The sequence below is a fragment of the Lepidochelys kempii genome, chromosome 14 (assembly GCF_965140265.1).
Source record: "Lepidochelys kempii isolate rLepKem1 chromosome 14, rLepKem1.hap2, whole genome shotgun sequence".
NCBI lineage: Eukaryota > Metazoa > Chordata > Testudines > Cheloniidae > Lepidochelys > Lepidochelys kempii.
In genome coordinates this window covers 1,687,303-1,712,914 of record NC_133269.1, presented here as the reverse complement: position 1 = coordinate 1,712,914, position 25,612 = coordinate 1,687,303, and the positions used below count along the sequence as shown (strand labels likewise).

At 49.5% G+C, this 25,612-nt stretch overlaps 1 protein-coding gene across 9 annotated transcripts in view; it reads left to right on the top strand.

Annotated features, from left to right (window-relative positions):
• Positions 1 to 25,612, top strand: part of RBFOX3 (RNA binding fox-1 homolog 3) — a 358,296-nt gene that overhangs the window by 98,237 nt on the left and 234,447 nt on the right. For 5 of the 9 annotated variants that reach the window (XM_073311010.1, XM_073311006.1, XM_073311005.1 and 2 more), the window contains exon 1: positions 6,889 to 7,201. The exons of the other annotated variants lie outside the window; for them this stretch is intronic. The gene's annotated coding sequence lies outside the window, so the exon portion shown is untranslated. Of the gene's footprint in view, positions 1 to 6,888; positions 7,202 to 25,612 lie in introns of those variants that run through there. 9 annotated transcript variants of the gene reach the window in all.

The window sequence follows — 25,612 nt, the reverse complement described above, 5'->3', positions numbered from 1 at the left end:
TGGTGAAGACCTAGCCTTAGCCACTGGAAACAAGGAGAAGGAGCTGGCTGCGTGTGGCCAGTCAGGCCTCCGTGGTCCACAGTCTGGAAACCTCTGGGCTCTAGAGCATTACACCCCATTACTCTCCAAACCCCTAGCATCTCCCCACCCACATTTTCGCTGTCTTGTTTTCCTTGCTATCCTTCAACCCCCTCTCACGTGGGGGGCGGAGGGGCTTGTTCTTGCTTGAGGCCTTGCAAGAGGGCATTGGTTTCTAAGCCACAAACTTCAAGTGAGGATGCTGGGTGCTTTGCATGAAGATCGGGTTAATGGGGTGGAGAAACGGCCTGGATCAAGGAGAGAACACAGTGTAACTTAGCTTTGGCAAATATACTCTCTGTCAGTCTGAAATGTGATGGAACCCCCTGGGAAGAAAGTGCTTCTTGAAGGAAAAAACATCTAAAAGGGGAGCCCTTGAGGTGCTTTTGTTCTGGTGAGTGGGAGTGCTAGATCCTCTTAGACATGAAAGGCTGTGCAGCTCCATCCCCAAAGTGGCTGGTGAGGCTGCAGAGAGGAGGAGGAGGGGGAGGAGGAAGGTGTGAGCAGCTGCAAAGAGAGGTCGTCTAGGTATTACTCCATCCCTCCCCCTCAGCTCCTCCCCCTTCTTCAAGAAAGTAAATTAGGTCACGCTTGAAAGTCAGTTTCTTGGCTGTGGATTTAATTTAGCTTTTCCAGGCTAGTTATCGTATAATAAATTCCAGGAGATTTATAGAAAACATGGCCAGGGAGGCTTAGCCCCTGTGTAACAAGACTTGAGTCTATTTCCTACTGCAGTGCAACTTCAGTGAACGCCCTGTGCTCCCAGGGTCGCAGAGGAGCCTGAGCTGGCAGCCTGGATAGCGGGCAGCTGCCTTCCGCCGCTGACCTGTCAGCCTGTAAGATGTAGTCGGGAGCCGTGCTGCTGCTAGTTCAGCATGTGCGGGTAAGAACAGCCGGTCCTGTGCACATGCAGGCCAGGCCTCCACACCCCCTCCAGACTCCCTGAGCCAAAGGGCCTGGCCTTGAGGGGCTGTCTGCTCAAGGGCATATCCCCCAACAGAATGATCTGCCAGCCCAACACCCTGGGATGAAATGTAATCGTGCAGAGTCATGCCCTATAATAAGGCTTTCTGCTGTAGGCTGTGGGTTTCTCAGTTGGAAACAACAGAGAAGGAGAAAGACCTGGGTGTACTTGTCAATCACAGGACGACTGATGCAGCTGTGAGGAAGGTAAGTGCGATCCGAAGATGCATTTCCAGTACAGACAGGGGAATACTAATGCCATTGTACAAGGCACTGGCAAGTTCTCACCTGCAAAACCGTGTGGACTTCTGGTCCGCCCACTTCCAGAAAGCTGAATTCAGAGTGGAGCAGGTGCAGAGAAGGGCTGCTAGGATGATTGGGGCAGTGGAGAGCTGAGCTGACCAGAGGAGACTAACGGAGCTTGGCTTGTTCAGCCTAGCAAAGGGAAGGCTCGGAGGGGATCGGATTGCTCTCTATAAACACGTTGGGGGTAAACCCCAGGGAGGGCGAGGAGCTATTGACGCTAAAGGACAATGCTGTCACCAGAACAAATGGGGACAAACTGTCCAGGAATACGTTTAGGCCACGTCTATAAGTACAGTGCTGCAGTGACTCAGCTGTGTTGATACTCTCTGCCGGTGCAACGCTGTACATATACACCTTCACCAGATGCTCTATCCGATGGGAGAGCTCTCCCCTTGCCGTAAAAACCCACCTCTGTGAGCAGCATAGCCCTGTGCACATGAGCGCTTACGTTGGTGTAACGTGTGTCACTCGGGGTGGGGATATTCACAGCCCTGAGTGACATCGGCTGTGGTGTAGGCAGAACCGTAGGCTGGAAATTAGAAGATTTCTCATTATTAGAGAAGGGAGGTTCTGGAACAACCTCCCACTAGGAAGAGTGGGGGCAAACAACCCAACTATTTTGAGGAAGGAACTTGATAAATGTATGAATAGGATTATATGGTGGGGTTGCCTGCCATAGCAGACGACTAGACCCAACCCAGGAGGTCCAGCCTTCCAGCCCTGTCTTGCTCTGTTCCCTGTTAGTTACATCTTAGGCTGGTCTGGAGCAGATAGTACCAGTTGTGCTAGCTAGTGTTGCACTCATGGGGTGTGCAATAATGATGATTATACTTAGCAAGCCCCTGGGAATCTCAAGATGCTTTGCAAAGATGGCTCCGTGGCATCCCCGTTTTACAGATGTGAAAACTGAGGCTCAGTGACACTAAGTGGCTCACCCAAGGTCACACAGCAAGTCTGTGGCAAACCTGGAATAGACCCCAACAGTTCTAACTCTTGGCCCTAAGCTCATAACTCACTAGACCACTGCAGCCCTATGCCAAATATCCACAAGTCCGTTCCAACTTCATAACCTGGTAGTAAAACCCTGAGCCCTTTTGTTACAACACATTTCTTCTTCCCCAGCAGTGCCATCCTGCTACCCATAAATCCTCTGAAAGTTACTGTGCCCCCTGTGCCCATCTATCACTTGTCTTCTTGTGTCTGCTTGAGGTCAGAAGGTTAAACCAGAACCCAACGCAGGGGGTACCCAGCATGTAAAAGTGGGTTGAGCAGGAGTGGAGCTTTGCCTGCATCAGCAGTAACGGTGAAGTGTGTGCTTCCCCAAATCCTGTGCTAAACGCCCCTGGAGAGAGGTCCTGTGCTGTGGGATGTTGTTGAGGGAGTGATGGAGAATGGCATGTTCTGGGCACAAAGGAGCCTTTTTCGGAAAGTTAGATTGTCGGGGGGGGGGGATCCAGTCAGGCTCTGTGTGGAAGCTGACTCTCACTTGTGGAGCTTCAATGACAGGTCCAGAATGCACAGCTCATAACTACCTGCAGTGGAACCAAACGTCCCTGAGCGAGTGGCTGCCGTGCGATGTGAGTCAGCGCTGTGATGGGATGGTTTTGAGGGGTGGCGTTGTGAATAAGGCTATTGTGATGGTTTTGGAAGTAATGAAAGTGGTCAGAGAAGCTGTCTGCTTCTGTCTCAAGTTGTCTTTGCTGCACTCAGGGTTCAGGCTCTGTGCCTCTCTTTGCAGAGGGACAACAGAGAGAATTAGTCTAGCTTTTTTTTTTTGCTGGTGATTTATGATGTTTGTAATGTGATGGCAGATATACGGCTGGGAGAATACCAGCTCGGCACAGAGGGCGCAGCCAGCCATGTTCCTTGCATGCTCTCACTGCTAAAGCCACCCAATTAGTGTCTATTAGTCACTCGGTGTGTTAAAGCATTAAGAACAATTAAGGGTGAGAAGAGTTTCCAGATGTAGCGTTAAGCACTAGAGCTGGGAGCTGGCGGCTCTGCTGGCTGCTCCCGTATGGAAACAATCTCGCAACACAACAATGGGACCACAAAGGCGAGTCCATGGGCTGGGGTGCCGGTGCAGGATTCCTGGGCTAGGAATATTCAGGGCACCACAGACCTGTGCAGGACACAGAGATGGGAGAATCCCTTGCCCTAGCGTTGCCAAAGCACTCTGTTCCACTGGATAAGACACAGGACTCCTGGGTTCTGTTCTCACCTCTAGTACTGATTCACCATGTCTCCTTGGGCAAATCACTTTCCCTCTGTGTACAATGGGGAGAATAGTGTGGTGATCTCTGGATGAAAAGTGCTAAGAACTGATTATTACTACTGCTCACAAAGAATAGCTAGGTTTCAGAGTAACAGCCGTGTTAGTCTGTATTCGCAAAAAGAAAAGGAGTACTTGTGGCACCTTAGAGACTAACCAATTTATTAGAGCATAAGCTTTCGTGAGCTACAGCTCACTTCATCAGATGCATATCGTGGAAACTGCAGCAGACTTTATATATACACAGAGAATATGAAACAATACCTCCTCCCACCCCACTGTCCTGCTGGTAATAGCTTATCTAAAGTGATCATCAGGTGGGCCATTTCCAGCACAAATCCAGGTTTTCTCACCCTCCACCCCCCCCCCCCCACACACACAGGAGAGTGAATTTGTGTGGGGGGGTGGAGGGTGAGAAAACCTGGATTTGTGCTGGAAATGGCCCACCTGATGATCACGTTAGATAAGCTATTACCAGCAGGACAGTGGGGTGGGAGGAGGTATTGTTTCATATTCTCTGTGTATATATAAAGTCTGCTGCAGTTTCCACGATATGCATCTGATGAAGTGAGCTGTAGCTCACGAAAGCTTATGCTCTAATAAATTGGTTAGTCTCTAAGGTGCCACAAGTACTCCTTTTCTTTTTTTAAAGAATAGCTAGCGCTGCTGGTTCTCTCATCAGAAGGTGTACTTCACAACCGCGACACGTGAGAGTAGGGCTTTTTGGGAGACGTTGAACATTTCTGAATAGCTACACATCCCGTTGGCTTTAAATGGTATGTGTGCTCCTAAATCCATTAGGCACTCTTGAAGAACTTCCCTCAATAAGATGGCAACTAAACCAAAGTCAAACGCTTATTTCTTGACTGAGTTATCTCTGAGGTCACAGTTTGCCATCTCTTTGTTCAGAACTGGCTTGAACTCAAATTGTTAGTTTAGAAGAACCTAAAGCAACCCAGCCTGAAAGGTTTGTGTCCTGGCCAAGAGAACAGGAATGGTAGGGGGTGGGCAGCTAGTGGCTATGTGGGTGCAAATGGGGCAAAGAGGTGCTGTGTGCAAGGCTTTGTTAAAAATGGGTTTCTCATTGCGATATCCTTGGATATACATATGGCAACCCAGGAATGGTGAATATGGCTTAATACCCATTTCAGGGTGCAGGTGACTACAACTCCCCATAAATATCCCACTTCCCTGGCCTGTCCGGTAATGTGTTTCTGCCTGGGGGCAATGCCGAGGCAGCATGGCCAGAGATGCTGCTCCTGTGGTGTCTGTGAATGGTCAGGATGCCATGGGAGCTCACGCTGTGGCTTGCTTTGGGTGTGAGTTGAATTATAAATAATACGTGTGGAGTGGGCATGATGTCTGAGGTCATTCCTGCCCCCTCTCTGTGGCTCTGAAGGGCCTTATGACCATGGTTTGTGCAGGGGGAGGGGTGTGTTTCAGAGTTGGGGATGGACAGGGCAGGGCCAGTGTATCCCGCAAGGCTGCTCCGTTGCCCCTGCGAATGGGGTTGTGCAGGAGGCTGGAGAGTAGAGTGGTGGCTGCAGGGCACTGTTTCACTCGGCTGTTTCGGGGGGCAGTCCTCCCTCCCCAGCCTGGCGGAGCGGGCTGTGCATGAGAGCCAGAATTTTGGCTTTTGTGAATGTATTTTGTCTTTGGCAATGTGTAACGCTCATGGCAAGAGCTAAAGGATGGGTCTGAACAAGATGCTTGCCCTCCCCTCTTGGCCTGGAGCTTTTCCCAGCACCTGTCTGGCTGGAGCATTCATATTTAGAGGCAGCCTGTCTGCGTCCCAGCAGCTCTGCTCACTTGAAACACTTTCTCCTAGTGTTGTTTGTCAACCAAATGTGCTTCCTTTTGGGCAAGGGTGTGGGTAGGGGGCATGTGTTGATGTCAATGAGGTGGTCTCTCCAGCACCACAGTGGGCCTGGACTGCCTCTGTGGGTGGGCTATTGCTTGTAGAGTTGGGGTGGCTAGCTGCTGTGCACACTGTGGGTATATCTACACTGAAATATAAGTCTGGGCTTGAGCCTAACCCCCTTGTGTCTACACTGCAATTGTGCTAACCCAGGGCTCGGACCCAAGATCCCAGGACTCTGCAGGGCTGGGGGCTCTGAGCTCGAGTTAAGCCAGGACTCAAGGTCCAAGCCCTACTGCTTTGCAGTGTAGATGCAGCCCTGCTTGACACGGGTCCCGGGAGTCATCTGGAAGTATCCCACAATTCCACGGGACAATTTCCTTAGTCCTCTCTAGCCCAACAATCTGCGATCTGCTCTATTGAAAACAGAAGCCACCCCCACTTTGCAAACGGCAGCAGCTCAGGTCTGCATGAACCCATTCTGTTCTGATCACCAGTCGCAAGTACACAGTCAGAGAGCCTCCTGGGTTTGCAATGGAGAGCGAACCAATCAAGCCTTTTGCAAAGTGAGCTCACTTGAGTCCAAATAACCCTGGGTTTACATTGCAGTGTAGACGTACCCGAAGAGCCTCTCTGCTCCTTGGGGCTATGCTCAGCTGCATGGTAAAAGGGGGTTTTCCATCCCCTTTGTTTGATGTCTTGGGACTTTGTCGGGTGGAGGCTCCTGTGTTTATCCTTTGCCTGGAAGCAGCAGGGACTGGAGGGGAGGCTCTCAGGGTGGGCGTGAGGAGGCGAGACTGTGCACTCTCCTTCATGAGCACAGAGAGTAGCACCTGCCCTGTCCCAGGGCCAGAGGACTGTTATTTCTTCCGACTTTGTAATTGGGTGATGATGTAGGAGGGGGGGATCTCAGCACACCTAGTGCCAGAGGGCTATATGGGGAGTTGCAGATTGGCCAGGGGATGTTGTAGCTGCCTTAGGCTCAGCAGCTATCTTGGTGTCAAGATCCACAGGCTCTCCCCAGTCCGGACCAAGCTAGCACTCTGTAACTGCAGTTGGACTGACTTTGTGTTGGCTGCCTCTAGAATGGAGGGTGGGGGAAAGGGGAGGGTGGCCTTCAGCATATTGGAATAATTTCTCTCTCGCACACTCTCTGGGGGAGCGGCATGCAGTGCATGGACAGATGGTGTTTTTGAGTGACCTTGGAGCACGGAGTGATTCCCTCCCTTGCTGAGTAATGGTTGGAGCAGCGGGAAGCCATTGTGCTACAACCTGCTCTTACCAGTGGGAGTTAGTCAGGAAACCAATCCTGAGGAGGGATGTGGGGTGGACCAGGGGAAGGAGCCAAAGCCCGGTAACCATTACGTAATGGTTACAAGGGAATGAACTATATATTGTGTTTACCTGCCTCCCCCAACATGTTACAGTTCTATAATGAGAGCCAGATAATGCATGTGTGCTTAGGGTCTTCTTGGAAATGTCTTGAGAGCTCCCAAACATTGTACCACCACTTCCCCAGCCTGTGGGGCAATCTCTCTCTCTCTCAGGAGAAGTTCTGGGCCAGGCTGGGCTTTCTCTAAAGGCTAGAGATGGTGCTTCTGCAGTGTGTATGATTGGGCAAGACATCACCGTGGGACGTGACCTCATTGAACTGGCGCGGTGGATTCCACGGGGTGGTGCGGCTGGCTGAGCTGGAAGCCCCAAGTGAAGGGAGTGATGAAGAGGTAAGTTAAGATTATGGCAGCTGCAAGCACTGGCCCATGTTTCCTTGCTCACATGAGCTGTCTCACCAGAGCCAAAGGAGCAGGTTTGTGAGTCAGGTGGGCAGAGCCAGGCTCTGAATCAGTTGCGAAGATTTAAAAAATATATATATATATCCCTCTGTAACTTCATTTTCTTAAAAAAGCACCCTTCTGTGGTACCAGGCGGAGGGCCCTGAAGACCAGGGTACACCCACCTGGTCTGTCCCCAGAGCAGGACAGGGCTGGCAATGGCTGGGCAAACTGCTCCCTGCCAGTGCATGTTGGCCCTGCCCGGCTAATGCTGACTGTGCTGACAGCTTTTGTGAAGAGGACCCTTGTGCCCTGGGAACTAGAATAAGGTCCCTACTTGCTTCGCACCAGACAGGAACTGGCTCTCGGATAGCGGCGCCTCTGTCTGACCAGCGTTTGAAGCATGGGGAAGCATGAATTCCCAGTGCCATATAGGGCTGTGAGGGTTACTATCACCTCCCACTTGTACAGCGCCAGCATCCTGCCAGGGACGTGCAACGGCTCGAGTGAGATGGTGCCCCGCTGTCCTGATAACCCACCCCTCTGAGCCGGGGGGCTCATTGTGAAGGCACTTCTCTCCTGTGCGGCGCGCAAGGCTGGCTAGGGAGTTCCAGTGGCGTGACGAGAGCAGAAGGATGCAGGGAGCAGTGATGGCTTGGGAGCAGATACGCGTGTTAAGCCCCCTTCCTCGCCCCTCTCCTGGATCAGCTCGGGAGCAGCACTGCGGCAGGTGGAACGTTGGCACCTGAAGGTTCCGTGGCAGTTGGAAGTGGCAGTTGGTCAGAGCGGGGGGGGAGGGGAGCCTCAGCCCTGGCCCAGTTTGGGGGAGGGGTAGCGTCAGAGACAAGGGCAGATGCGTGGGGGAAGCCAGGGCGAACCAGCGGGCCCATGAGCAGGGGGCAGAGAGAGCCCCGGCCTCCAGGAAATGGATGGGGAGGGGTCTAGAGCCTGCTGGAAGAGAGAGTGGTATTCTCCTTCGGCCCCCTCAGCACCTGCGGGGAGGGTCCCCTTGCACCCCCTTCCACAACCCCGTGGCGACAGGAGCGATTCTTTGCCCCAGAAGTGGAGGGATTTGCTCCTGGAAATGCAGGTGAAGAGAGAGAGGGGGATCTCTGCAGCCTCCGCAGTGTCGGGAGAGAAGGGGCCACATCTCGCTCTGCCCGGCGTACTCGGACAGCAGTGTGAACTCGGCACGCGCCGTTTCACCAGTTATCCCAGGGGCGGGGCAAGAGAACAGGAGTCACTGAGGTCTGACATGTAAGCCCTTGAACCCCGCATGGGGAGTGGAAGCTGCTTCACATGGTTTTCCTGCTGGAAATTAGGGGGTGTGGTGGGTGGCGATGCGGGCACGGTGCGGTAGCAGGTGAGGCCCTGGTTGCGCAAAGGCTCAAGGGAGAGACCGTGTTTCCTCAGCAGTAGGCGTGCGCTGTAAGACTTGTGCAGCATGGATCTGTTTTGCCAGGGAGACCCAGAGCTCCTCTGCTCTTTGGGGTGAGAGATCCCATGGACTGGGAGCAGGAGCCAGTGCTGACAGGTGGGTTATAGTTCCATGGTCACCCAGTAATGGTGTGAAGGGGATTGCTGATGCTTTAACTTGTAAATTTCTTACCAGATGAGCTATTTTAACACCGATAACTTTCAAAGTAACTTGTTTATGATGTCTTCAAAAAGCTAATGCTGTGACTATCGAGTGACGCTTGTTTCGCATCGGGAAAGGTATTTGGCACTGTGCAAAGTGCACGATAACAAGTCCCTGCCCTGACGAGTTTACAAAAACTCAGAGGCAGGGCTGACTCCTGTGCCTAAGGGTCTGTCTACCCTGTGAGGTGGGAGGGTCCCAGAGCCCGGCCTCCAGACCAAGCCCAGAAGTCTACATAGCAATGAAACAGCCCCACAAGCCCAAGTCAGCTGGCCTGGGCCAGCTGTGGGGTTTTTCTCTGCTGTGTAGACATCCCCTTATAGGCCTCATGGGGGAGCTGGATTTTTTTTTTTACTGAATTGTTGATCCCTTGGGCTGGAGTTAGTGACACCAGGTAAATTGGGGCCTGTGTGGTTTCCACAACCAAGTGTGCTCACCAAATGGTACAAGTGGACTGAACTAACTAACTTCACTCCGGAACATACACATGTCTGCCTGCGCAAGAGCACGCTAAGTCTGGGATCAGCCGGTGCTGCTCAAAGGTGGTGGTGGTGGTGGAGTATTCCAGACTAGAGCATGGGTTTGATCACAGATTGATAGCTGATACCCTGTCCTAGGCAAATGCAGAGGATGCTGCTATTTCATATTTTAAGGTGGTGGGGTCCCCTTTCAGCTCCAGATGAATGCTGCACACTTACTGTACACTCCAAGCATTACCCTTCCTGAGATCTGGCTTGCAGAAAGCTACTTCCAAGCAAACACCTAAAATCTGCCCCCTTGCCTTGCATAAGCCTTTTCCTTAGGTGTGGCTGTGCCTTGGGTTCCTTCCCTGAGAAGCTGTCTGCCTCAAATCCTAGCTCCTTTGGCCAAAGGACTACTTCCACCTCCTTATGTTCCTGATGGAGTCCGATGTGCCACACCTGCTCCAGTGAGCCAGCAAGAGTTCAGCTGCAGTTCTCTGTGGGGTTCCCACCCTGCTAGCAGAGCTAAGGCCCCTCCCACATTACAGAGTATTAGGTCAGATATGACCCTTAATATAACTTCTGGGGACAGAGCTGATAAATCATGTTGGTGCCATTTTTGTTCTTTGATATGCTTTGCCAGAAGCTGGGAATGGGCAACAGGGGATGGATTCTGTTCTGTTCATTCCCTCTGGGGCACCTGGCACTGGCCACTGTTAGAAGACAGGACACTGGGCTGGATGGACCTTTGCTCTGACCCAGTGGGCCATTATGTTCTTATGTGTGCTCTCTGGAGATATAGTAACATTTTGCTGAGTCTCCTTGTTCCTATATTGTGGATAATGTAGAAGGAGCAGGACTAGGGGTGGGTGCTCTATATTCCAATAACTCTCAAATGAAATAGATCATCTCGATGTTATACACCGTTGACCCAAACCCATTAGTACAAGTGCCCCCCTTTTTAGAGGCTTTGGAGAGTTTTTGTCAGCCTCTGCTGAGGACACTCTGCTTTACAATAGCAAGAGGTACTGCAGGGAAGGACTATGGAGGATTAGCCGAAGGTGTTTGGAGATCTAATAAGCCTGGAAAAGCAGGGGTTGCCAAAGGTCAGGATTGAGTTGCATAAAAATATCTAGGGCCATTATTATCTGAGTGCCAACAATGTGCTTGACTCTCTATTGAACATAGAATATGAAATGGTCCCTGCCCCAAAGATCTTGCACTCAAAGATATGGCATACTAGACATTATTCCCTGGGACCCCTTGGCAGTAGGCAATAGAGCGCTTCTGAGGTAGCTTGAACTTGTGTTGCAGAGTCGTGTTGGAAAAATCTGATTTTTTAACCAAAAGGAGTTGGTGTGGGGAGGGAGAGAACCACACCAACAATAAACGTCTTAGAGTTCATGGACCAAATTGGCACGAGGGGGTGTAAATTCTAATAGGAATGTGCCCCTGCCCATTGCCAGGTGGGAGGGAAGCTGCAGAGGGGGGTTTTAATCAGACAACAGAGGAATACCCAGTTATCCTGAAGAGCTTGTAGAGAAGCTTTAGTATCTTCCCTCAATCTGCATTTTAGCAGGATTCGTTCCTCTGATGTGCACCGGATGCTGAAATTTAAAGAGACATGGCTCCTGCTTGCACTGGAAATTAAAGAGTGGGGCCAGTTGGTGTTGTGATTTCAAATCCCAGAAATACAGAAGGAGGAAAGGGGAGCAAGAGACTACCATTCCTTTCTAGCTCTCAAGCCATTTGCATTGCACTGGGTAAGCTGGGTAAGTCCAGCCTGGGCGTGGTACATCTGAACTGTAGCCACTCATAACAGGCTGGCTTGCAGCGTCTGAGTTGCTCCAGTTACTTAGCATGCAGTGAGTGTTGTGCTCAGAGAAATTTAGGCGTAATTTTTTTGTGCTTGCATGTAAATGTGGGTAGGTGCTGTCCTGATTGACGGCAATTAGCATTTTCTAACGGTAACAGATGTTCATATTGCCAGGAGGCTGGTACCTAACGCCCACACTGCCATCTGTTCCACTGGGCACTGCCTGAGGAAGCGATACCAGCGCTGCAGACCTGCGAGTCCTTGGTGGGGTGTAGTTAAGAGTATTGTGTAAGATTTTTCTGGGGGAAAAATAATAATAATAAAGACATTTTCAGGTTTATAAATAGTTCATGCTGTTTATTATGGGATGGAGGCTTTCTGTCTGAGTAGCAGCTCCGATTTCTGTGCCGAGCTAACGAAGAGCGATCTGAATGGAATACAGAGCACCAGCTTGTGGTGGCAGGTTCTCACGTCTAGGAGGGGGAAGGTGGCTTTTGGTGCGTTGTCATCACCATACAGTTTCAATGCACAACGAGGATGAGGAAATAACTTTGGGTAAATGGGAGACTCCGCATTCCCCCCTTTGAACTCTCGCCACCTTCTGGTAAATCCCTCTTGTCTGCTGACCCAGTGCCTGTACAAGAGTTGTAGGCCTGTGTGTTTGTGTAGTGCAGTGGTTCTCAACCTATTTACCATTGTGGTCTGCATGCAGTACTACCTCTGTGGCCCTGTGGATGTCACAATGGCTGCAGCTGTGTGCTGAGTGGGCTGCAAGTGGCCTGCAGGTTGAGAACCACTAGTGTAGTGTGACTTGCACAATGTGCATGGGCTACATGCTCCTTGGAGCTGTCTGCCCTGGCCAGCGGTGCATGGTGTCCCATTGGTAGTCACGAGGGACAGATTAACTTGCACTTTCCCTCTGTTCTCCCATCTTATTAAAACAAGGTGTCTGCCTAGCACCTCAGCCCCCTTCTACGGTTGGCAAGTGCACTGCGTTCAATTTTACTCAACTCATTTCAGAGTATCTACCGGAAATAAGAGCGGGCCAGCTGAGGGCTCCTGATTGTCATCTGTCATAATAGAAGAACAGTGAAATTGAAAAGCAACACATTTAAACTGGGATGAAGCAATGGTTTTTATAGCATAATTAGTCTGTGGAACTTGATGCCACAAGATACTATTGAAGCAAAGAGCTTAATGGGATTTCAAAAAGGATGAGCTATTTATATGGATGATCACAATATCCACAGTTATATTCATAGAATCATAGAATATCAGGGTTGGAAGGGACCTCAGGAGGTCATCTAGTCCAACCCCCTGCTCAAAGCAGGACCCATCCCCAATTAAATCATCCCAGCCAGGGCTTTGTCAAGTCTGACCTTAAAAACTTCTAAGGAAGGAGATTCTACCACCTCCCTAGGTAACACATTCCAGTGTTTCACCACCCTCCTAGTGAAAAAGTTTTTCCTAATATCCAGCCTAAACCTCCCCCACTGCAACTTGAGACCATTACTCCTTGTCCTGTCCTCTTCTACCACTGAGAATAGTCTAGAACCATCCTCTTTGGAACCACCTCTGAGGTAGTTGAAAGCAGCTATCAAATCCCCCCTCATTCTTCTCTTCTGCAAACTAAACAATCCCAGTTCCCTCAGCCTCTCCTCATAAGTCATGTGTTCCAGACCCCTAATCATTTTTGTTGACCTTCGCTGGACTCTCTCCAATTTTTCCACATCCTTCTTGTAGTGCGGGGCCCAAAACTGGACACAGTACTCCAGATGAGGCCTCACCAATGTAGAATAGAGGCAAACGATCACGTCCCTTGATCTGCTGGCTATGCCCCTACTTCTACATCCCAAAATGCCATTGGCCTTCTTGGCAACAAGGGCACACTGTTGACTCATATCCAGCTTCTCGTCCACTGTCACCCCTAGGTCCTTTTCCGCAGAACTGCTGCCTAGCCATTCGGTCCCTAGTCTGACTAGAATAAAATGAGCCTGTGATATTTACCATCCTGCTTCAGGACAAAAGGCAATCACTAACTGCCTGAGGATAAGGCGGAAGTTTGGGAAGAGTTCTGTCAGTATGTAGTTGCATAATTGCCCATTATAGGGTCTTACACCCTCCTCTAAACATCTGGTATTGGCCTTGGATGCTAGATGAATCATTGATCTAATCCCTTGACAGTTGCTGTGCTCCCTGTTGGTCCATGCAGCTCTAAGGAGTTTGATCACCAAACATTTAAGAGCTGGGAATTTGTCAGGCTGGTAAAAGCATGTTGAAGCTGTTGAGGTTTTCCCAGTGTTATGGGGGAAATTCATCCCTGGAGCTCTTGGATGGATGTAGTCAGTGAATTGCTAAGTAACCTAGTTAAATACCTGTGCCCACTCATACCCTCTGACACCTATGCCTGACCTATCGTAACTCCAGTTACGATGCTGTAGTAAAAGGAGACACACGTACTCCTGCCACCTGCTCCCCAGACTTATACGCACAGACCAAATGAGACATAGCTGCCCTGCCATGGGACTTTGATCATGTAGTGGTATGAGACTGGCACAAAATTTTGTCCGTGACACATAATTAGCTCTTCTCTGGGCATCATTAACATTTCTCTAAAAAGAAACTCTGGCATTTTCCCACTGCTTCATAAGCTCCTTCAGAGGAGAGGAAATCTCCTATCCTTGGCAGGGCAGAACAGATCAGGGAGGGAAAGTTTTCTGACTCAGGTTAGCGTTTAGTGAGGGGGAGCAAACAAGCATGCATTCCCTAGATTTCCCAGCATACAAGCCTGTGACCCAGCAATTCAATGGATCCTTGCTGCTGACATCACGGGGGTGTGATTAAATGACAAAAGGTGAATTACATAGAAAGCACTTTCCTCTTCCCCGTGGGGCTCCCCCACTTTCTCTGATGCTTGGTACGAAGGCATTTTTTCTGTCCCCGTCCCCCCCCAATTTTACTTTTAAAAGTGTGAGTCAGTTGTGGTGCATGTGAAAGCAAAACATCAAGAGCCCTTGCTAGAGGCAGGTACAATGTGGGCTGGTTCTCCTGGCTCTGCCCATGCTCTTCTCTCTGTCTGGGAAAAGGGGAGCCCAAACACAGAGAAATTCCTGAATCCTGGGGGAGCTGGAAGCTGGTTTAACAATGGTTTTCCTCTTTTGAGGCAGCCCCCTCTTCTGTTCTAGTCCTGGCAACCTCTCCCCCCCCGGCCAGCTCTGTCAGTGTGCCCGAGTCCTGGCATGCAGGCCCCCCCACCTGCTCTCCCAGTCCTGAGGAATCTCTTGAGCAAATTCTGCCTCTGTGTGAATTATTTGTCCCTGGTAGCATCCATGATGTGCAGTATTTAGATATTCAAAGAGGGGTGGTCTCTGCCATGAGGCACTCAGTTTATACTGTAGGCAGGTTTTGTGATGTAGGCATGTGTGTTGAAAAGAAAAGGAGTACTTGTGGCATCTTAGAGACTAACCAATTTATTTGAGCATAAGCTTTTGTGAGCTACAGCTCACTTCATCGGATGCATTCAGTGGAAAATACAGTGAGGAGATTTATATACACACAGAACGTGAAACAATGGGTGTTATCATACACACTGTAAGGAGAGTGATCACTTAAGATGAGCTATTACCAGCAGGACGGGGGGCGGGGGGGGGGAGAGAAAACCTTTTGTAGTGATAATCAAGGTGGGCCATTTCCAGCAGTTAACAAGAATGTCTGATTTCAGAGTAACAGCCGTGTTAGTCTGTCTTTGCAAAAAGAAAAGGAGGACTTGTGGCACCTTAGAGACTAACCAATTTATTTGAGCATGAGCTTTCGTGAGTAGTCTCTAAGGTGCCACAAGTACTCCTTTTCTTTTTGCAAAGAATGTCTGAGGAACAGTTGGGGGGGGGAAATAAACATGGAGAAATAGTTTTACTTTGTGTAATGACTCATCCACTCCCAGTCTCTGTTCAAGCCTGAGTTAATTGTATCCAGTTTGCAAATTAATTCCAATTCAGCAGTCTCTCGTTGGAGTCTGTTTTTTAAGTCTTTTTGCTGTAATATAGCGACTTTTAGGTCAGAGATCGAGTGACCAGAGAGATTGAAGTGTTCTCCGACTGGTTTGTGAATGTTATAATTCTTGACATCTGATTTATGTCCATTTATTCTTTTACGTAGAGACTGTCCAGTTTGCCCAATGTACCTGGCAGAGGAGCATTGCTGGCACATGATGGCATATATCACATTGGTAGATGTGCAGGTGAACGAGCATCTGATAGTGTGGCTGATGTGATTAGGTCCTATGTGTTGAAATGGGAATGTTAAAAAAAATGTTTATGCCCCTATGTGTATGCGTCTGTTTCCGCCATATGTTGCATGCCTACCCAGTGGGGGAAAACAGATTAAGCTTGCTCTCAGGGCAGACTTGGAGAGACATATATGTGTGTCACCTTCTTGTCAGGGTAGAATGAAAAGTCATTAAGGAACTAGTTGAAATCAACCCAGAGAGACAATGCATGCTGTAATGACTCATGGATTTCCCCACCTCTCAGCAGGGAAGCTGAGCAAAGAAAGGCCCCACTTTGAGAATAATAGACTGAGGTGTGAGGTGGGGGTGATAGGTGTTGGCTTCTGGAGGAAGCTGGTTGCTCTATCAGCTGGGAACTGACTAAGGAGTTCAGACAGAAAGAGAGACAGGTCTGGTCTACACTACACCGTTAGGTCAACCTTGGCTGCCTTGCATCGATCTAGCTGTGGAAGCGTCTTCACTTAAATTCAGCTCTGTCCCTCTCCATGCTGATTTAGTAACACCACCTCCCCAAGCAGCATAGAGTAACAGTTAATGTAGTTAGGTCAACGCAGTGTCAGTATAGACATGCATTGCTTCCGTTGGCTGTTACTGGCATCCGAGAGCTGTCCCACGATGCCCCGGACTGGCAGTACAATTGATACAAGTGCCCTTGGTGAGAATGCGCACAGCTGACACAGGAGCCAAGGGTGCGCACACAAGCGATTTAATAACTGTGGTAGGTGTATGCTGACATGAGTTAGGTCGACATCATTTTGTAGTCTAGTCCTGGATTTGTGCTGGAAATGGCCCACCTGTTGATCACTTTAGATAAGCTATTACCAGCAGGACAGTGGGGTGGGAGGAGGTATTGTTTCATGATTTCTGTGTGTATATAAAGTCTGCTGCAGTTTCCACGGTAAACATCTGATGAAGTGAGCTGTAGCTCACGAAAGCTCATGCTCAAATAAATTGGTTAGTCTCTAAGGTGCCACAAGTACTCCTTTTCTTTTTGCGAATACAGACTAACACGGCTGTTCCTCTGAAACTAGTCCTGGCCAGAGACTTAAAATGGAGTTCCCTGCAGCTTGGCTGTGCTCTGGGCTGACCAGAATGGACTTTGCTGTAACCTTCATTTCTCTGTGCTAACCTGAAGATGTCCGGAACTGTGTGGCAGGTGACTAATAAACCTGACTGTTTTGAAAACACTGCTTGAGTGTCACTGTGAATAACTGGTGAGGTGCATTAATGCTGAAAGTACCCAAGTCTCTAAGCAGGTGTCTAGCTCAGTGGGAATTGCTGAATGGAACTCAGTGTGAAAAAGGAGGGCTGAAGCCAGAGGTTCAGTCTCAGGAGGCAATGCGGCTGCATGGCCTGCCTGAAGGAAGGGGCTGACACACTGTCGGGGTCCTCCAAGAGACTGTTCCAAAGCTGGGGGCGTGGCACCAACCCTGTGGATTCGTGACCGCATGTCTCCTAGCGCAAAGGCTGTCTGTCACTTAAGCTTGTGACCTATGACCAAGACAAATCCAGTCACATTAGTGTGCTGTGATTTTGGAGTGGGAGTGACTCATCTTAATGAGGTTGTTGGGACATTGTGCAAGGCCTTGTAGCCAATGACTTCTGCCTTGGCCCCCAGGGCCCATTTATTGGATTCTTCCTGTAGAGCTTAAGGGCAGGTTTCCTAGTGACGGGCTCAAACAGCCCTTTGCACCCCAGCAGCCCCTAGGAAGCTGCTTTGGAATTTCCATCTCCTCCTCTAGTTACAGTGATCCCCACAAGTCCAAGGTCCTTCGCAGCAGAAAGAACCTTGCCTGGTTGGGCCCTTGAAAAAGGTGAGAGCCTTGATCTGACCCTCCCAGCTGTTGTAATGGCACCTCCCTGGGGTGAGCAGGGCAACCAGGTAAAGGGGGAGAGACAGAGGCAGCATTTCCCAGGCCTTCTACAGCCCTTCCCTCCCACCTGGCGAGGGGAACAGCAGTGGGAGATCAGCTTCCTCCTCAGATATTTTCACAACCTGACAAAACAGATTTGGTGACCATGCTGCAAACTCAGTCAGCACTGAGGCAGCAGGGAGAAAATGGCTTGATGAACAGGGAGTGAGGGGAAGGTGAGTAGCAGCGATTTTCTAGTGGCATGTCCTGCATATGGATTCAGGCTCTGTTTCTTGTTCTCTTACTAATTCTTTCTGCTTTCCTTCCCCATGCAGCCCACCAAGAGTCTTTGGACACCAATCAATTGTTTTTTCTGTTCAACAGTCAGACGGTGCTGTTGAACCCCCATCTAGACAGAGCTGAGCCTCCCATTTAGCTGGTGCTGTCCCCAATCAATACGCCAATCTTGAGCTGTCTTTCTGTTTTTCTAAGTATGTATCCAGTATTCATGACAGCAGGAGCCGAGTGAGAGGAGCCTCGCCCAGAGAAAGGTGACCCCCACGCTGATTACTACTTAAGTTCTGGTGGAGCTGGAAACTGGTCTAGTAATCCCCCGCCCCCTTTGAGGCACGACTGCACGTTGGGATGTGGGGAGGGGGAAAGGAGGGTGAATGTGGTACAATAAATCAGCTGCCACATTCAGGGCCAAGTTGGAGAATTCTATAAAATCCTATCTCAAGGTGCTTTTCCCGCGGCAGCATCCTTCAGTGTGACGCACGCAGCATCGGTGGTGCTGAGCTGCCCTCCCACAGGATAAGCGCATGGACTGGTCATGGAAGATGGGCACACTGCATTCTGTGGATAGCATTGCTATTGGCTGGAGGTTTCAAGCTGGACCGGAGGGGCCCAGGGCACCCGCAGCTCCATCTGGTGACTCTGGTGAATTCAGAACCATTGGTCTAGGGCTTAGGTCATCAGACTGGATCAGTTCAAATATTAGAAGGTTTGGGAGGGGGAGCCCCATTGGGTGGTGGCCTGTGACGGTGTGTGGTACTACATGTATGCAGAGAAGTCCAATTAAAAGATCAGATTCCATAGTGATGTGGTGGTGTAAGAACCTGAACAAAGTGGGAAGCAATCAGCAGCTATTCTGACGTGGTGGTGAGAGATGGAGTACCTTCTCGTCACTTTTCTGTCAGTTAAGGCCATCAGGTTTGCTGTTGTGATACCTCTGCTTCCTGCCATATCTCTAGGTCTGAATCTGAGCACATGAAGCGCTTCTTTGGCCCCTCGGACCCTCCCACACCTTTGGGCTCAGGTAGGTCCTAGTGACCCGTCCTGATCAGTTTGGTTACAGTGCAGGGGGACTCAGACATGGGAAAGGGGGACAGAGGTGATGAGGAAAGGGATCTTGACTGTGAAGTGTGTGATGCCCTCTAGTGGTGCGTTTGTATACAGCAAAAAGCCATCTTAATTCTGGGCACAGGAATGTTTAGAGCTCTGTACCCACTCTTCCTTCCCACCTGCAGCCTAAGGAACCACTGTCCTCATGACATGAAATGTCCCTGTATTTTTTATCTCTGATGATCAAGGGTTTTAAGGAGCCTTCCCCATTTCTCCCCCACCCTACCCTCAAAAAAGGGGCTCCATATCCAAAGCCCTTTCAGGAGTGTGGGGCTTCCCTGATTAGCATTTCAAAGATAGGAAATAACAGCAAAATAAACAGATTGCCAGAAACACCAAGAACCCATTTTTAAGAAGCCTTTCTTGTGTGTTCTCTCCAGCCCTCGTTGCCTCCCCCATGAAATAGAAGGCATGTCCCGAGCCTTGGAGGACTTCCCCTGCCCAGCCAGTCGTGTGGTCTGCAGCAGAGTTGGGGGAACCCTAGAAACCACTCAGCTTGACATTTGAGGGTGACACGAGGTGGCATCAGCAACAGGAGCTTTGAGCACAAAAATGGAGCCGCCTTGCCCCTGGCTTGTCACTCTGCACTCAGTGCCCTTTAACCCTGTGCACAGCTGTAACCGCATCTTCCTCACCACACCCTCTTGCAGCCATGGAAGACTCCACTTCTAGCACTGGTCCTCAGGCTGTGGGCTGTGGAGCTGCTTTTGTATCCATGCTGAGGCACTTGCTGCAAGGTGAAGCATAAGCAGGACTTTGTTTCATGGTTTGTCTTGCCGTTCTGCCCACTGCTGTTTGCTTGGTGTCTTTTTGAAGTGTGTTCCTTTGGTAGGAGTTCAGCACCAACTCTGTGGGTGGGTGGTGCCCAAACTGTAAGGGACAGAGCCAACTGCAAAGTGGCCTGGAGAGGTCACAGTAGTGAGGGCTGCAGGTACTAAAGAGAACTGGAGGGGAAGTAGCAGGCACAGAGCATGGGGCCCAGCTAAGGAGCTTGTATGAGGAGTCCTTAACATACATGAACAAGTTGATTTTCACCATTTCTCGTTATAGAACCATAAAATAGAGATCTCTGGTGCTACAGGCAAAACGTGAGGGGATGTCTGAGAGAGATGCTCTCCTGAAAAATGGTGGTTGTGCTATCCTTCTCCATTCTTCTCCACACCGGCTTTACAAATACAGGCAGAAAAGTTTTCTCACAGGTGTCACCAGCCAAACACCTGAGGCGGCTGTAATAAAATGGCTCCATGGCAGAGCGTCTGATCTATTTTTGAAGTGAGCTAAGTGCAGTCTCTTGCCGTCCTCCCACTAGCAGGCTAAACTAAACCCGAAGGCTCTTGGGAGCAAAGCGCCAGAATGGCAGCTGCTCCCAGAGCCTTTATTCACAACAGGTGTTCCTTCTGGTAGCTGTACCAGTGTCTAGGGCAGCTTGCCCTTGCTCCTATGGGCATAAGGCTGAGAAATGCACCCGTGCATGTTAGGGCCAGAGATCACAGAGAAGGGCTCCTTGGGCTCTTTGTGGGATTGTTACCCACACGGGCAGCAATGAGGTGTATGCATTAGCATGCGAAGACATTTAAACTCAAACTTCCCAATGCATTTTTTTCCTTATTTGCTGTCCAGATGTTCAAATTTAGTTTCCAGCAAATATTGGCCCTTAAATATCATGTCATCCAGAACTGAGATGAGCTCCAGCATAGGGGCAATCCTTCTGCTTGGATCTCAACTGCCTGATAGTGTCGGTTATTCCTGGGGTAAATGGGTGTAAGATGCTACTATTTTGGTTTGGTAACTTCTTTACACTCACTCTGCACAGGGGTAAGTAAACACACAAAGTACAGGATGGTGGCAAATCAAGCCTAAGTCAGCACGAACCCTGACCATGCAATCCTGCTAGCCACTCAGTGGGCATCAACCCTCTCCTCCCAACGGCTTCTAGTCCTTACCCTGTGATCAGGACTGAGACAACTTGGCTTTGCAGCTGGGAAGGGCATTCTGTTCCCTTCACCTTTTCAGGCCGCATGCTCACTGCACAATGACACATCCCTCACTTCTCCCACCTATCACCCCCACGCAAGCCACTCCCCGAAAACATTCCTTGATGTCTGAGAATATTGATTTGTAAAACACTGATTGGTTATCTTTGCCAATTCAGAAGCTAAAACTAATTCTGAATGGCCTGTCAGTGTATGCTCTTACCATACATGTGTGTCTGGGTGTGATGTTGAGGTGTGAGTGCGCACACTTGCCTGCCTGGTGGTTGTGTGCACAGCTGATTGTGCCTTAGGCCCCATTGTGCTTGGTTCTGTACAGAGTTAGAGAGAAGACGCAGTTCCTGTCTCATAAGTTAATATTTATTAGACATGTATTGAGGTGCCCCATTGTGCTGGGTGCCACTCCAACATGGTAAATGACGGTCCCCGCCCCAAAGAGCTTTCAATCTGAAAGAAGAGACCTAACAGCTGGGTGAGACACACAGGCTGGGGTGGAAGGTAGGGAAGACTGGGGAACAGGTGGTTGCAGACTGCAGGCTCAGTGAGTTGAGATAGGATGCTAATTGGTGGAGTGGGGTGCACAAGAGGTGCACAAGGCATGTTTGTATTGTGAGGGGAAGAAACCTGGGGCAGGTGACTGGGGTTAGAAGAGGCAAGCTAGGAAGGTGTCTGACTGGGACGCGGGAGAAGGGGACAGGGCAGGGGAGGCTGCATCAGGTTTTGTAGATTTTTTCCAAAGAGTTTGTAGAAGACAAAAACCAGCAGGAGTGTTTGGGAACAGTACAGCAAATGGGCTGGGGAATTTCAGGTGAGCAGCTCACTAGTTCCACTTCCGAACAGCAGATTCTGGGTTTTCTCTGTTCGAAACATATCAGCGCATTGCCTTGCCCTTGCCTATTTTCCTCTGTGTCCCTTTGTCTCTAGGCATTTGCACCTTTACCTGCCACTATGCAGTGCCGGGAGAGGCGTAGGAGTACCCAGGCCTGGCGTTGGGAGGGGTCGGCACGACTGCTCCTGTGTGGTTGGGTTGGTACAGGAAATTTCCTGTCTCCCAGACTTTCAGTTGCGTTTTGAGCCTGACGTTCTGCTGTGCTGACATCTCTGCCCCCCTTCGCCCCCCAGTGGGAAATGAGAAAGCTGTGATTAGCCTAATGAGTGGTTAATTAATGAGCAGGCTGGTTGTACAGTAGAACCTCAGAGTTACGAATACCTCGGGAATGGAGGTTGTACGTAACTCTGAACAAAACATTATGGTGATTTCAAAAGTTTACAGGCTGCTGAACATTGACTTATTACAGCTCTGAAACTTTACTGTGCAGAAGAAAAATGCTACATTTAACCATCTCAATTTAAATGAAATAAGCACAGAAATGGTTTCCTTACCTTGTCAAATCTTTTTTTAAACTTTCCCTTTGTTTTTTTTAGTAGTTTTATGTTTAACACAGCACTGTGCTGTGCTGCTGATTGCATACTTCCGGTTCCAAATGGGGGGTGTGGTTGACAGGTCAGTTTGTAACTTTGAGGTTCTGCTGTGTGGTGGAAGTGTGCTGACCTTGCTAAATAATGGCAGGGTAACAGCCTGTCAGGGACAGGGCAAGTGTGTGCACTGATTTATGGCTTTAAACCTTCCGTTGCCTCTTTGTCATGGTTTCTCCTGACTCCACTCACTTGCTGCTCTTGTCTTAGTATTCACTGTTTATACTGACCTCTGCAGTTCTCCAGGGTTGGTTTATGGTCATTGATGTACCTCCTGCCCCCAGCCCTATGCTTTCCCACCGAGTGACCGCCCGTGGGGGGTGTAGGAGAGAGGCTGGGGTGTCTGCAATACAGGCAACTAGGTAGTCACATTTAACTAAAAAGAAAAGGAGGACTTGTGGCACCTTAGAGACTAATCAATTTCTTTGAGCATAAGCTTTCGTGAGCTACAGCTCACTTCATCGGATGCATAAGATTATGCTCAAATAAATTGGTTAGTCTCTAATGTGCCACAAGTACTCCTTTCTTTTTGCGAATACAGACTAACACGGCTGCTACTCTGAAACCTGACATTTAACTAAATGATGAATACTCAGCTAATTGCCAATTATGCAAAGTTTGCAAACTGTAGAGGAGGAAGCAGCTTGGGAGAGAGCCTGTGCTGGATGGTCTCAGGGAAGGGAGGAGGCATGGGAACAGGGCCTTTGGTATGGCCTTGCTTCCAGGAGGTGCAGCCGCAACTGAAACCTGGTATCTGGTATGGGATGGGGATGCGAATGTATTTGGCATGTGGGTGCCCCATTTCATTGCTGAGTGCCACCCTGTTAAGCGTGCTGGGAAAGTGATTTTTGAGTCCCATGGTCACATTGGTGAGGCTTCTCATTTACTCCTTTCCCAAAGGGCCCATGATGGAAAAAAATCAAGGCAGCAACTTTGCAATAGCTGTTTGAGTTAACATCCTTGTCCTGCCTGGGGGTGTGGGCACACGCTCAGTGTATGGATGAGGAAACATGCCCAGTACTACACTGGTTGTGTGTTTGCAAATGTATTTTTGATGATGATCGTTACGGTAGTGTGTAAGGACCAACCAAGAATGGGACCCCATTGTACTAGGCCTTGTACAAACACAGAGTAGCAGATGGTCCCTCTCCCAAGAAGCTTACAGTCTATATAGCCCAGACACAGGGTGGGAGAAGGGATGTGACATGTAACGGAGGGAGCACTGTAGCAGCACCAAAAGGTGTGTTAATGTAATTTAATGTATGTATTGGGATGTGTTGAGTTAGAAGGAGAGCAGCTAAATGGAAAGAAAAGTGAAGGTGGGGGGAACACTGAAGGGAATGGGAGTGGGTGTAGTGGACAGGGCAGGGGAGAAGAGATGAGGGGGACAGGTGTGGAGTGAATCTGAAGTGAAGAGACTGCAATGGAGGGCAAGGGTTGGAGCAGTCAATCATCACAGGGCAGAGACACAGTACAGTAAAAATTCTACAAAGTTCTCTGAATGTGTGAAGGTCCCTGCTTTGCTGCTTTGATGGGCTGCAGTCTCTGGCTCACTTCTCCTTGTAGTTCTTCCCCCAGACCTCAAAGGAGACACCACCTGTGTCAGTGTGTGGAACTGAGTTGTCTGCTCTCTTTTACCCCCACCCCAACAGGCAGACTGGCCTATGGATCAGATAAGTTAGTAAGTGCAGAGCAGCCTGGAAGGCTATTTGATGCCTTCATTCAGAGGTGTGAAATGCTGCATGAAATGTGTAAATAGAAGAGGCCCATGGGGGGGCCTCCTCTTCCAGCAATGCATCTTAATCTGTTTCTGCTTTGCACTGCAGCTGGGAGGAGCAAAAACTTTCTACTTCTGCTTTTGCTTGTTAGCCAGATCTCTCCCTTCCCTCTGGCTAAGAAGATGTCAGGGTTAGTTCAGGCCTATGAGATGCTTCCTGTCCTTTGCTATGGGTCTGGGAGCTTTCATCAGGGCATAGCTGGGCATGAGGAGTGAAGCTCTGTGAATGTTTGAAGGCCCATGAAAGAGGCAGATTTAGCAAGTCCTTTCTGAGACATGAATAGCTGGCAACATCTTTCCCTGACTGTACAAAGTTTCAATATCAGATCAAGATCAATCTGGATTTTGAACCACCATCAAAATGTGTCCCCAAGGAAAGGAGCATTTCTGGGATAATGGGGATCATCATTTTCACTCCCTGGGCTCCAAGGGACCTGTATTCCTTTCATGTTGGTTGTGAAGACCTGTCAGGAAGATGGCCCTTTGGTACATAGATCTCTAGTAACGATTGGAAAGAGTCTCTGTAGCGGGACTGCTACTTTGAGGATTAGGTCCCACTGTAACTGATGGATCAATTGTTTATTCTCCTCCCTTCCCCACCCCCAACATTTTTTATTTTTTTAGGAAATTGGGTTGGAAAGGTTGTTTTGATGAGGTCTAAGCACCTCATTCACCAACAACGGCTGGGTCACATTTCTGGGAGGAGACCAAACTCCCAAACAAATACATTCCATGGGGATAATGGCCTGTTTCTAAACCCTAGCCAGGTAAAAAACTGATCTGAGCAGCTTGTTCCCACCTCCTGTGGATATCTGCCCTGTTCTGGTGCCAGAATGCAGCCTGTTTACTGTGTTTTCTTTTGGAGGACATGGAACTGGTCATGCAGTGTGGCTGTAACACTCCCGGACAGAGCCTACATTTCACATTTAGCCTGCCTGCCCTTCCTTTGGGTGGTGATTTCTGCTGTCACTTGCTAACTGGCAGGGCTGTCTGAAGACTGCCTAGTCACCATTAGCATGTATGATGTTTTACTGTGTACTTAAATCCATATTGAGTTCAGGAAGTAGAATTCTCTGGCCTATGTTCTGCGGAAGGTGCCTTCTGGCCTGAAAACCTATGAATGGAGCAGTGCTAGGAAGGAGGCGGTGCCATGGAGCACATTGAACTAATGATCTAGTTTGTCACTGCTCAAGTCTTGGGCTTAAACCTTGACAGGAGTGAAATGAGTTGGCTAGTTCTGACCTTAGCTCTTGTGTGCATATCCTAGAACCGTCCCAGTTGACCCAGACTGCTTCCAAGTTGTTCTTGACTGGAACAACAGGGGATTAAGTAGGAAAGCACTGAAGTTAAGTGGCAAAGCTGTGGCTGGAAGGAGTCAAACAGGGGTGTAGGACATAATTGAGGTGGGTGGGCGAGTTGTGGGAGTTCAAGATTGCAATGTCAGGTGGGTTGAGGTGGAGGGGCATTGGCAGAGCTGTGTGTGGGGACCCCAGGGCTAGAATAGCAGCGGGGCTGTAGGTCAGGATTGACAGGGCATCACCAGAGGTTTGGTGGGGTGTTGAGGGATGGAATAGCAAAGGGAACTACAAGTTCAGACTGAGGGGCAGCAGCAGAGTGGCGGGGTGCAGAGTAGAAGCCATGCGGGACTGAACTAGGATAGC